General features: G+C 39.3%; 1 protein-coding gene across 3 annotated transcripts in view; it reads left to right on the top strand.

Moving 5' to 3' along the window:
- LOC139479948 (prostaglandin E2 receptor EP4 subtype-like) overlaps positions 1-14105 on the top strand; it is a 75109-nt gene that overhangs the window by 3044 nt on the left and 57960 nt on the right. Inside the window, exon 1 of one of the 3 annotated variants that reach the window (XM_071262892.1) lies at positions 13152-13203. The exons of the other annotated variants lie outside the window; for them this stretch is intronic. The gene's annotated coding sequence lies outside the window, so the exon portion shown is untranslated. Of the gene's footprint in view, positions 1-13151; positions 13204-14105 lie in introns of those variants that run through there. 3 annotated transcript variants of the gene reach the window in all.

Below are 14105 nucleotides of genomic sequence, written 5' to 3'. Positions count from 1 at the left end.
TGAGGTGAAATGGGATTTAACGTCGCGTCCAAGATTATTGCACTTATATAGCGACGTGCTTGCACGCGCGAGCGTGTGTGTGTGTGTGTGTGTGTGTGTGTGTGTGTGTGTGTGTGTGGCTGCTTGTACTCGTCCGGACTGATGTCGATTGACGCGGCCGGGGATCGACGGACGGGCGGACGCTCTACCACTACCACTAGACCACGGACGCGGTCTAATCAACAAACAAACAAACAAATACTTATTCAGGTTTTATACGCATACCGTTTATGAATCAATTCGGCATCCCCTGAATGCTCTTTGACCAATAAAGTTCTTCTAACTTGCTGCCAAACACGGGCCTCTTCATTATTACTCGTCTTGCATCTGTTTTAAGCAAAGCTAGAAATGATTCATCTGGTAAATATATTGAGACGTATCGCTTGACTTGGGCAAACGCTACCATTATGCATTTTTGAGACCAAGAGACTAATTTTCTGAATTGGTTTAGCGTAAACACATTGTGTCTGACAGCACAAACTATGTTAACGAGTCTCAATTGGTGGTTATGAGATAAGTGGCATGCGTTCAGAGCCAGATTTGGATCTACTATCACTTGAAACATTTTTCGTTCTTCCGTTGTCTATACATCTAGGAGGCTGTTGGTTAGCTTAGCTCAGTGAAGCCCAATTCTGTGTCCCCCGCTGTGATATTGCGAGAAAACGACTTAAAACCATACTCACAAACTCATATATATCTATCTCGAAGAAGAGATGTGTTGTTTGTGATGGTAGTTCCAGTCTAAATTGTAGTTATAGAGGTGACTGTAACATGTGTGAAGTTGTGGTTAAATCGTTTTCACGCCTCAACGAAGACCTAGGTTTGATTCTAGTTGTAGGTGCACTGTCCAGCGCCCCTACGTCGTAATATGGTGGTGATATTGCCGACAGAGGGATGAAACCTGGACGAACATATGGTATAGTGTGAAATATGGTATAGTGTGAAATATATGATAGCAACGCGATGAATCGCAAAGAACAATGAAGAACGAAGCGTGATTTATTTCACGATGAATTATTGCTCTATCGTGACGTCATTTCTGGAGATTCGAGCATGCGCTCGCAACTTGACGACGTCGTTGATTGGACCACGTTATTTGTGAGAGGGAAGTGTCTGGTGAGTTGTTCGACATGGATGTAGCTGGGCAACGTAGATTAACTCAATGACCGATAGATCGCATCCAGAAGTGGAAGAGATATGACAATCGGTATTGGGAGAAAATGTACAGATAATCGACGTGAAAAATGTAAGAATACCCGGTAAATACCAAATGGAAACCCAACATGTTCATAAAATGGACTTGTCGACATTGCCGAGGTAGGATTGTTTTCAAGGAGACATCACTATTTAAATAGGGGTAAATCTGTTTAAAGCTTGTACGTTTTTGTAAACATCCTTAAAGAGGCTGTAGATAATGTTGAAATCTCATGTAAGGACTTAACTGCATTTTTCCATTCTAAAAAAAACCTTATGTTTTTCCTAATGCTGATTTCTAGGTAGACTTAGAAATGTATATAATCGAGACTATTTGTAGTTGAATTTAATGCATATGGACCGGAATCATGGTGCAGGGCTAAGTGAAACTATACACCCTAATTCACACATATGTACATATGCATGCTGTTGATCTAGCTATAAACAAAATAATATTAAACATGAGTCATAGGACTACCACAACACGGTTAATATTGGTTAGTATGTCTTCAGCATTGCCAAGACACGTTTATTACGATTTTGTATATTCTAAACACTAGTCATATTTTTGTTCATGTCTTTATAAGGACATCAAAAGGAGTTAATGTCTTATCAGGGGGCACATGTGGCCCAGTCGTCTAAGGCGCCGCGATTCGCTGTGCAGAGTTGCGTCCCTTGGGCACGCAAGAAACCTATGATTGTGGGTTCCAATCCCGGTTCGCCCCGATTATGTTTCTAGGTTTGTCAGCACCATGCCCGTGTTCGTGGGTTTCACCGGGGTGCTAAACGTCTGAGACCTGCATCACTTCAGGCTTTCCTCCCACATTAAGCTGACCCGCCGCGATATAACTGGAATGCTGTTAAAAGCGGTGTTAAACCAAACTCACTCATTCACTAATATCTTATCAACGTTAAATGACGTATCATTGTGTTGACCTGATTATGTAAGCACATACATCTATGGTTGCAAATTGAATTAAGTCTGTAGAGTAATGCGTCCGTTGCATTAATTAAGGAGTATCTGGTGGCAAGATCAGAATGTCTCAAGCTGTGATGTTTTAGTTGAAACTAATTCATATCATGGACAATTTTATTCAAATATATGGCATACTTTACCATGTGCTATTAGAAAATGTCGGTCTTAAAACAAAACAACACGGCTAAAATAGATGCTGAGTTAATGCAAAAATAACCGAATGTAAAAGCCATAAATATGTCGCAGTGCAAAGAGAACCATAAACCAGTCCGTGAAAATGTCTAATGCAGTATGTGAAAATCGCAATGATCTCGATGGGAACGAATCATCTCTTCCGTGTGTTTACTCAATCATATGCAAGTCTCCTCTCTACACTCAACGATGTATCAGACATTCCCAGGCCGATATATATTGTGATAACACAGGTTGCGATGACTGAGGTTCGTGATATTAGTCATAATTGTGAAGAGGTAAACGGAAATGTGTCTGGATGGTTGTCACGGTACCTTCACACGTGACCCGGAAACACGCCGCGAAACTGTCACAGCTGAGACTGTTCGCCTAAATCTATATGAAAGATGTCATTAGGATAAAACACACCCATAACATAATCTACCAATGCATCCATTTGAAATACATTGATTGTGATCAGCGAACATATGGGACATGTAACATGGCAGACAATGATCTGCAGTATGCATATTTTATGTTTCCGTGGAATGTGATATTCCATTAAGATTATGAGTAATGGATGTACCGGGTTGCAGTGTACACTTCGACTAAGATAGTAGACCTCAACATATTATCTCCAAAGCAACCGCCGTTACGGTAGAACTCTATCATGAATTAAAGCCTTGGAGCTGCTTGCACTGTTTGTATCTTTCAAAAAGGAAAAAGAAAAAAAGGTTTACTGAGTATGCATTTACGGGTTCTGTAACATTGAATACATGTCAAACAACTGGTCCGAGTGAGCGCCAGCAACATCCGCCGCCCTGAACACACGTTGATTATCATTAGTAGTAGTAGTAGTAGTAGTAGTAGTAGTAGTAGTAGTAGTAGTAGTAGTGGTAGTAGTAGTAGTAGCAGTAGCAGTATTAGTAGTAGTAGTGGTGGTGGTAGTGTGGTGGTAGTAGTAGTAGTGATGGTGTAGTAGTAGTAGTAGTAGTAGTGCTGGTGGTGGTGTTGTTGTGGTGGTAGTTGTAGTAGTATTAGTAGTAGTAGAAGTAGTGAGTGAGTGAGTGAGTTGGGTTTAACGCCGCTTTTAACAGTATTCGAGTTATATCACGGCGTGTCAGCTTAATGTGGGAGGAAAGCCCGAAGTGATGCAGGTCTCAGACGTTTACCACTTCGGTGAAACCCACGAACACGGGTATGGTGCTGACAAACCTAGAAACATAATCGGGGTGAACCGGGATTCGAACACAGAATCATAGGTTTCTGGCGTGCCCAAGGTACGCAACTCTGCACAGCGAATCGCGTCACCTTAGACGACTGGGTCACCTGTACCCCCAGTAGTAGTAGTAGTATTAGTAGTGGTAGTGGTGATGGTGGTGGTGTGGTGGTGGTGGTAGCAGTAGTAGTAGTAGTAGTAGTAGTAGTAGTAGTAGTAGTAGTAGTAGTAGTAGTAGTAGTAGTAGTAGTAACAGTTGTATCAGCAGCAGCAACAGCAGCAGTAGCAGTAGTAGTCATTTATTACGGGCATAATTTATAAAGGCAAGGGGGGAAATTCACATGACACTGCTACCCCAGTCGAGGAACAAGCATACAATTTAATTGCATTCACATCTCCCTGGATGATAAAAACCAATTCGACTGACAACGTCGCACCATGGTAACATTCATCCTATAACGTATTTGGAAGATCCTGCAGAAGCCACATCAGACATTATGTCTGGTGGCATACGCAATAAGCGGCAGGGATGATTCACTGAGGCCAAAGGTCCTTGTTAGCTGTCCTGACACCGCCAAGCAATATTTCACTGTTTGGAAACCCTTCATTGTCGTTTTATACTGTGACAGCCTGAGATTACGGCATGTCACTCAGACAATTAAGAAGCAAGTTCCTCTGCCAAGTGTACAGCCATTACCTCGACACTGCTGGCACAAGCCTCTCAAAACGATGAACTTGGAGTTTTGATAAATCCCGTATCCGTGTGTCTTCATCAGCCTTTTCTCACCGTCACCCTGATCGATCCTCCAAAGTACCTGAGTTACGGGCGATGCTGTTCGCATAACAGGAAATATTCGGCAAGATCTGTTATGGCGAACAAATCTCCATCTTCTTAATCTAACGTCAGCTTCTTATATTATACTCGGTCACGGTGTCGTTCTCGTCTGAAATTTGTATTACAGATGGTATATGTTGAGTAGTTCCGAAGAGTCTGCAAACGGTGAGCAAAGCGATTCAAGTCAGACCTGTTTCTGTCTGGCTTGAGACCTTTACGCTTCCGCGGTGTTTTTTAGAATGTGTTCAGATCCTACTGGTGATCTGGTGATCGCTCCATCTCTCCTAACCATGTACTCCTATGTGTACTTCTAACCGACCAAGGATTGGTCGGGTAGCCTAGCGGTTGAAGCGTTCCCTCGTATCGCCGAAAGCTTGGGCTCGATTCCCAACATGGGTACAAGTGTGAAACTGATTTCTGGTGACCTACACCGTAGATTGTTTAGGGTTGTGTTCAACGAATGTTTTTATGTAAAAAATATATCTGGTTTCACCACAAATGTCATTTGGAGAGTCCAACGCGATAGTTCCGGTATTTGGAATTCATCGTGTCATTTGTTCACCTTGAATTTCTTTATTTGAAGAGTACATGTAACAACACGTGTATATCAATCCATGAAAGGAAGTATAATCTATCGTGCAGAGTTTGTGAATACGAAATGATATAAAAATCAGTGGAAATTGATTTCACATGTGAAAAATATTAACACTTCTCTCTTCTCAAAGTTCCGAAGAAAACAATGGTAATTCACATACTTAAAGCACCCGCACTACTGCAAATATTTGCCAAGACCTGGTTATGTTTCTGTAGGGCATTCTATTGGCTTGTACAAACGAATATTTACTTTCAATTTGGCCTCATCCCTAGAATACGATTTGCAGTTTATTAGCACTTAGAGCCACAGCTGAATAGGAGCCCAACGTTACATTACTTCCTGCATGGCTTTATCTGCTTTTATGTACAATAAACTGTGTCTAAAGCATCAAGACATTGCAGCTATTTCGACTTCCAATAGTTTTAAGATAACAAATGCGTCTATGATGGGATTGGTTTGGGGATACGCTGCCTATTGTCCTATACTTGGAGGACATATTGACCACGGGCGAGATATTTGACTTGGTATTCCCTATGTTAATATGTTCTGGTGTTCTTTAATATCCACTAACTCGAGATCAATAGTTCTTTACTTCAGTATGCTCTGATATCAGCAGGTACCAAGTAACTGAACTGCAAATGATGGCATGTACTCTGGTCTATAATCATTGTTCACTTGAACTCAGTCTGGTAGAACCTTAGAATCAGCGCCTGAGTTACACATTACATACATGTATGCCTACATAGTGCTTCACATCTTTCTTTCTTTTAAATAGTCCATATTTGGACTAAAAAGTGTTCCAAAAGATAACAGAAAATGTTTAATTTGTAATTGAACACTCTCTGAAAGCATATATGGGCACAGACCTTGATAATTAATATTTCGTGTGCAAATTACTTCGGTATTACCTCAAGTCTAGCAGCTGTTACTTTAAGCGTTCATTTTTGGTATGATATAAATCGCTCTTAATCAATCATCAGCGATTATTTTCTAAGATTTGCTTCACAAAACGTAACATCTATGGAAGATAAATGATAAGTAGAATTCAGTTGTGCTTTTTTTATATTTCCAAATTGCGATGTCTTATGAATATTGACATGTATTGAAGGCATCGTGGATGACATGACTATACCTGTATTAGCCTTTCATTTCAGTCTGTCTTGTTCAGGTTTCGATAAAGTAAGAAATATCTTATTTGTGCGATAGAGACTGGTTATTCTCTGGTCTTGGTGTTTTTTATTTACTCCAAACAAGGAGAAGGGGAAATGCATTCAAGATAGAGTTTACAACAATTATATTTACTTAAAAATCTATCTAAATGGTGGTTTGCGTTCTGCATGTAGATAGGGCAAATCTAGGATCTAATCTTTATTCCTGTCCAAAGTGTTTGAGGATCATCTGGAAGAAACAACATGCAGGAATACCATCTGTCTACACACAGATAGTGCCACAGCCCCGAAGCTACACTAATAGAAGTCACAAACTATTTCTCGAGGTTAACCAAAGTAAAATATATCATGTGCTTATTGGATCTCCAGCTGCTTTTGAAACCATCAACCACCAGACACTACTCAGAAGGAGTTGCTTTGGGCATCGCCCGTACTGCTTTTGAATGGTTCCCATCTCTCTGGTCGATCACAGAGCATCATCATACAAAACTACGATCATGTCTGAATCACTATAGAAGAACTTTGCCATGACATCAAATCTTGGAAGATTGCATTTCTCCTGAAAATTTAATGAAGACAAAAGTGAGTATATACTGAATGGCCCAACTGCAAAACTTTCTAAATTCCAAAAAGCAGTTGTGGGCATTTCAATTGGAAACACAAGAATCTCCGGTATCAAAAGTAAAGAACCTTAAGCCTGGGGTTTTTATTGACAAAAAAACTGAAAATGTAAGACCAGGTATCGTACATATGCAAGGAAGCTAGCTACCGACTCTGGAACTTTGGAAAACCGAGGGACTATCTCACTCAGGATGCTGCAGTGAAGCTTGTAATTACCCATATCATGTCCAGACTGGACTACTGTAATAGAATGTGCTCAGTAATATCAGTCAAGATCAGATCCAGGGACTGAATCGACAACGACCTGATAAGCATACCAATGCCACAGAATTTATTTATTCTCACATATACATCTTTGACAGTCCAGTTAAGTGAACTAAAGCGTCTAAGTGTGTGCTATGATGTTCGTGAATGGGTGATCAATCACAGATACCACACAATGAGGATTGTTGGCATTAATCATTCTGGTTGAATCGACTGATTCAGAGTAATGAATCATGTCTCTCCAGTATGACTGACCTGCTACATCTGTCACAGTATTAATTGGTGAAGCTTCCACAGGATAACAATACACCTCCCATCCCTCGATGGCAACACATATCACGTTAACTGGACATGCTGGGGGGCATGCCATGCCTAGTCACGTCTCTCCCTCGTGGCTTTGTCAAAACGTGATACAGTAAATAACAGCTGCCGTCTGTCAAGGTATCTGAGACTTTATCAACCCAATCTCCAAATCCATATATGTTGTGTTGACGTCAACGATAATACAACATAAGTACGTTCAGTATTTATTCAATATGAATATTGCTGCACTTTATTCACTTGAATGTAATTAACGTATTATCGTGACAGTCCACCTAAAATATCAAGTCCAGGTTGTTGTGTATCCATATCGGTCAAGGCTGAACAGACCAAAGGTCAAATGACCAACCAACTGGGCCGAGGGCTTGTCGCACGATGACTGGGACCGATAGTGACGTTTTTTGTCTGTCACATTCAACATATGTAAAATAAAATGTAGACATAGATAGCCAGCTAAATTGATACATTAAAATACATTATAGGTCACACGAGAATCTTTAAACCTGCCAGAGGATGTGGATGTGAAAACATAAGCTTTTAAGAGGTAAAAAGTCCATAATGACATATTCTTGGCCGAAAATGCTTTCCTGATAATCGTTTGAAAAAATATATAAAGATGGAATTCATACAATTTTATTTTCGAAATGACGGATCAAATTTCATAGCTATCTGATTATGTTAGTTCTCTTTTGGCCAAATTCAAATTTCAAGAGTAACAGTAATTATACTTTCTTTTTCCCTGTAGTTTATAAGGGGCTAATTAAGCACAATTGGATTAACACGGTATGTTTCTAAATAATTGCTTTGACTGATATTGATGAATTCAGATGATTATTATGAACAGGTCATATGCGAATACAGGAAAATATCTGTCATCAAACGGCCTTATCGGTCAGCATAAAGAAGGTCAGAGGTCACTGAGATGAATTATACGTCAACTACTACAATAAACTGTTAAAGTGTCTGGTTCAAAGCTGCAACAGGACAAACTCACAAATGACGTTTATGAGTGATAGAGTTTGGTTTAACGCCGCTTTTAACAGTATTACAGTTATATCGCGGCGTGTCAGCTTAATGTGGGAGGAAAGCCTGAAGTGATGCAGATATCAGACGTTTACCACTTCGGTGAAACACACGAGCACAAGTATGATGCTGACAAAAGTAGAAACATAATCGGGGCGAACCAGGGTTAGAACCCACAATCATAGGTTTCTGGCGTGCCCAAGGGACGCAACTCTGCACAGCGAATCGCGGCGCCTTAGACGACTGGGCCACCCGTGCCCCCTGACGTTTATGAAGGACAAGCGCTTTTATGATGCTACTACCGTGTTAAATACCAGAGATGTTGGCACACAATTAACCCTAACACATAAAATTCGCCTGTGGTCTTCAAGAAGACTGCTACTTCTTTTGAAGCATTGAATGAGCCATAACCCTGCCAATTGCAACAATACCATCTCCGGGCTTAACCCATAAATGCCTCCCGCATCTGAAACCATACCAGGCCATTGATTGCGAAGACCATGTCTTGCAAAGGGTCATGCTATTGCGAGTTCTAAATGTAATGTCTTTGACGCGCCATCATTACGTTCATATCTGGTCACCGGACTTTACAGACCTAAAGGTACATACCAATCCCTTGGCCCTCCATTTAAAGCCATAATAGCGATCATATGAGTGTATGTTAATTCTCACTTCCAAACCTTCTGTCAGTTGTGGCAAATATTTGCCGGCACTCGGATTTTTCAGACGAGACATAGATTTATAGACGAACGTGTTTACTTTCGATTTCATCCGACATCTTTTGGAAGTGGAGAGGTATTTGGATAGCAAATTCCATTCGTTCCACTATAAAAAAATACGGACTGAGAGCCTTCAAGCAAGGTTTACAGTGAATCAGTTCCTGGTATGAACGTTTCTTTAGAAATCTCTTCTATTATGCACGTGGTCGTTACATTCGTGTGTATTATTTGGTAAAATGTTGACCGTCTGATATTACCAATTTAATCTGGATATGTATTTAAATGTATTAGGCTTAGCAGGTTCAGTTCTCCGTGAATCGATGTAAACAATGTAACAGTTTGTAGCAAAATGTACTGTGCATTCGCTTTCTCGAGCAAATTGTTTTCGATAAACACATTAACGCAAGTACAAACGTCTGTTTTATTGATGTCATATGCTGTTCGTAGCAATTTCGACATTCCTAAAGTTTGGTTCTTTCTAATCCGAAATTTGGAAAGTACCTGCGAAAATGGTAATTGGGACAAGTTTGAAAATTGTAGCCTCCCACACATCATGATCGATATTAAGACGTCTTAGTACAACCAATCCGATGTGTAATGTCAATTAATATACTCACCGCCAAAAGAAACGCGAATACCATATGTGTTGGTTAATATATGAAGAATTTCTCATATTCAAGAGATATTAGATTGGTTCGATACTGGTACATGTATGTTGTGTGAACCGATGCTCATGAACGTTCCACATATGACGTCATAGATCTATGACTCGAATTGCACCATTAGCGTGTAAAGTTTTGAAATCACATACAGAATATTATGTTAAGAATAAAGACACTCGGGGGTAACACTTGACTTATTGTTAGTTTTGTCATTAATTAGTAAACATATTTTCTTTACGTACATACTTCTCTATATGTTTCTATGGTTCGCGTTTCTTTTGACGTTGAGTATGCTTTCTAAAGTGTTGACTCTATTGTTTCAACTAATAGAATATAAACACATGTCAGAACTAATCATCTAATATTTACAACATGTCATTTCTGGATGCCAATTTATCATCTTCAACTGAATGATTTATTACTGTGAAGACATATCCGTAAGACCATTATAATTTATTACAAAAACAAGCATTTCCGTTAACGTAAGACGTCTACACTAACATGATGGGATATGACATCTATAACTATACGATGGCCTCTTAAAAGCATCCATCTTTGCCAGGAAACCTTTGCTGTCAGTCAAATACAATTAACTACACTCATCACGTATATTTTCATGACAGAATAATTTGTGTCTCGCCCATCTAACGAGATAGCGTTCTATCTCTCGAAAAGGCGTTACTTCATGTAAACAGTTTGTATATACAATTTCATGCAGCGATATGTAAGCTTTTACGAGCGTTTCCGGTAGTGCAGCTTTCTCACTCTAGGTACACCTTGGACTTTTAAGAATATGCTGTTTGTTTATTTGTTTGTTATTTAAAGCTGAACGTAGCAATATTCCAGTTATATGACGGTGATCTGATAAATAATCTAGCCTGGACCAAACAATCCAGTGATTGACATCATGAGCATCCGTTTACGCAATTGGGATACGATCACATGTATCTATCTAGTCAGTTTCGAAGCTGACCATCCGACAGTCACCTCTTACGACAGGCATGGTTTGTTAAAGACCAGTTCTAACCCGGAAATTTCACGGGACTAGGAATAGGAGATAAGGTGACATCCTGTTAGGTGCAAATGTGACAGGAACACTATGTCCTAAGAATAACCTGAAAGCATAAGAAAATATTTAGGGAGTCACCTGACGCACCATTCTGTAAGTACCGATACCAAATGATGCTGTGGAGCACACTGAATACAGCCGAATGCAATTATCCAGGTTCCAGTCGGACAATGTTTCGCTGTGCTTCAGTTTGTATTTTTCTGTTTTTGTAAGTTTGGGATATACATATAGTTTCTGCTGCGTTTTGATGGTTCAAATTCTATTGGTACCAAATGATATCATAGCAATGCTCCACACATCATTTATGTGCTAATATCTTTCATCATGTAGAGCAATTCCTGTGTAAAGTTGCCTCCCTTAGGCGTGTCAGAAACCTATGACCGTGGATTCGAATGTGCATTCAAGACAAAGGCATAACTGACGCACGAAAGAAAGTATACACCCATGGTTGATGGTGGAAAAAAATGAAACAAACAACAAATAGTTAGTGTATGGTAATTGAAACGAGTATCATTGTGTTGTGCAGTGTTTCGGCAACTGCTTTCAAACCAGTAACGTTTTGATAACGTTTGTAATGTTCTGGTCAAATCCAATTTAACTGTATCTCTTGAAAATGAACGTGAATGAAATGTAAAGTACTTTCTTTTACCAGGCAGTTTACATCTTTAGCCCTCAAAGAGCTGTTAACAACGTTGCCCAGCTGTAATAAGGACAAGAAAATTCCATTATAGTGAGAGAGTGAGTTTGGTTTAACGCAGCTTTTAACAGCATTACAGTTATATCACGGCGTGTCAACTTAATGTGGGAGGAAAGCCGGAAGTGATGCATGTCTCAGACGGTTACCACTTCGGTGAAACCCACAAACACGGGTATGGTGCTGACAAACCTAGAAACATAATTGGGGCGAACCGGGATTCGAACCCACAATCATAGGTTTCTGGCGTGCCCAAGGGACGCAACTCTGCACAGCGAATCGCGGCGCCTTAGACGACTGGGCCACCTGTGCCCCCTCTACTATAGACAAGGACCTCGAGAGTAGGTTGGTTGTAACCATCAAGACTAACAAAATTGAAGTTCAACTAAAAATCGCACCAATCCCATAATAAACACAGTTCAGCTAACATCAAAGAATATTTCGGATATTTCGTATTGTTGTATCGTTTCGCATGCCCTTGTTCAAACTCAAAACCTCAAACTCGAAAACGGATCCCACAATTGATATCTATCGCACGTTTCGGGGGTCAGTAAATTCATGCTCCTTAGACAATCTTCCTACGCATCATTCCCTCAATGCTTGTCTGTTATGATACACAGACGCCAAATGCTCTGATGGTTGGCATGAAGGGAATCTGGACCATGTGGAAATTAAACTCTCTTGCGATACATGCTCCCGTTGAACGCACATGTACCATGACTCCGTTATTCTCTGCACAGATCAAGGGGAAACATGGATGGCGTTGTGTCCTCTGCTTCTTTCATTCATTACAAGAGAGTAATCTGCTGAGGGTAATCAGAGTTTTCATTTTAAAGAAAGAAAATATGTCTGGGATTTATTGATCGTGTAGGAGATGATACGCCCAGAATTGTTCCCATCGGAGTAACTAGGTTAATTTGATGCTTTTGTTCATGAGGAAAAAAATATTCCATGGCGGTCTTGCTTATGTTAAGAAAGATAACTCTTCGCTGATAATTCGGTAGAATTTTGATAATCTTGATTTTATATCGGCCAAAACCTATAACTATTGATCACCCTGATAAGATATTGACATTGCATTTAGAAAATGACCACGTAAACATAAGAATAAGTTTAACCTTCGATGTCTTATCTGAAAGATGGTATTTGATAATACCTTAATTCAAATATCCATTATCAGGGCAAATATGATTTATATCTATTCTGTCCTTACAATCAGTAGAAAACCGACATAATTCATATTTTCCACATGATCACAAAATAATATTATTCATGCTGATGTGTCTCATTTGGATAATTCACAAATCAACAGCATGATTAGAATAGTACAAACGTTGTTAAATGAGGTCGCCAATCAAAACAAAGTACATCATTCAATGTGTAATAAATCAATATGACGTTCCTCTGATGATCAAAATCCCTTGTTTGGTACTTTTGCAAACATCCATTCCGTTATATCGACATGGATCGTGACAAGCAGAATTGTTTTCTCCATATAAACTAAAAGGCATAACCCCCATGAAAGACAATTCATTTAAATCATTTAAAGGCGATACTAAAACATTGAAGATTTGTTTTTCAGACCATTCTCCTCAAAAACGAAAACGTCAAACACTGCCAATCAAATAGCAAGTAAGACATTCTCCTCAATTCAGTTCAATTCTTTATTGTATGAAAGGCCACAGGCCAAACATATTTTATAAGACACCAAGTCAAGGTAACAATTCAACATGATGTATGTACAAAGACAGTTGATGTGTTAGAAGATTCTTGCAGGACAGTAATGAAGACTATCTTATAGCATTAAAATGAGATAAAGACCACTGCGAGAAGTACTTGTTTCTGAGATTTTCGTATATAGGGCAACTAAACATCTAATGGTTTTCATCTTCGACAACAATGTCACAGAATGGGCATAAGGGATTTCTAAACAGATGAAAATCTTCCTGTATTAATTTTTATATCATTTATGCCCAAATCTAAAATGAATAATGATGTTACGAAAATTCCTGTTCCGTAAGTTTGATAAATACAATTCTGGTTCAAACAATGACTTGAACTGACGGTAAGTATCATATCTTGAACTTTCGTAAATCGCTCAATGCTATTTCTGATTAAACATATCAATGACACGTATGCGAAAGTGCCTCATAAAAACATTTACATTACCAATTGTCTGGGACAGCCAGTTTGTGTGCGGAAAACGACTTTGCATGCAATTAATGAATACAAAGTTTTACCATATTTACATTTTGTCCTTGAAAAGAGTGATATCTTAAATAAAACTTAATTGACGGTGATAACACTACGATGTGTTTCATAGTTGAGAGGTTCTCCTTTGTACAAGCCATAGCAGAAAGTAATACTGGTCGTACACCGTTTTCTGCCAGCGAAATTGCCCGAGGAAGGTAATCAGGAGCGAAGTATGGTAATCAGTTCAGACTAGGCACATTATTATTCAAATATGGATCCAGTTGGAAAAGGACGAGGACACCGCAGAATAAATATGTATTTTTGTTGGAAGGTAATGAATC

The sequence above is a fragment of the Haliotis cracherodii genome, unplaced genomic scaffold, assembly GCF_022045235.1.
Source record: "Haliotis cracherodii isolate W230 unplaced genomic scaffold, xgHalCrac1.p SCAF_4, whole genome shotgun sequence".
Lineage (NCBI taxonomy): Eukaryota > Metazoa > Mollusca > Gastropoda > Lepetellida > Haliotidae > Haliotis > Haliotis cracherodii.
The sequence above is the reverse complement of the archived record's forward strand: the minus strand, read 5'-3'. Positions and strand labels throughout refer to the sequence as shown.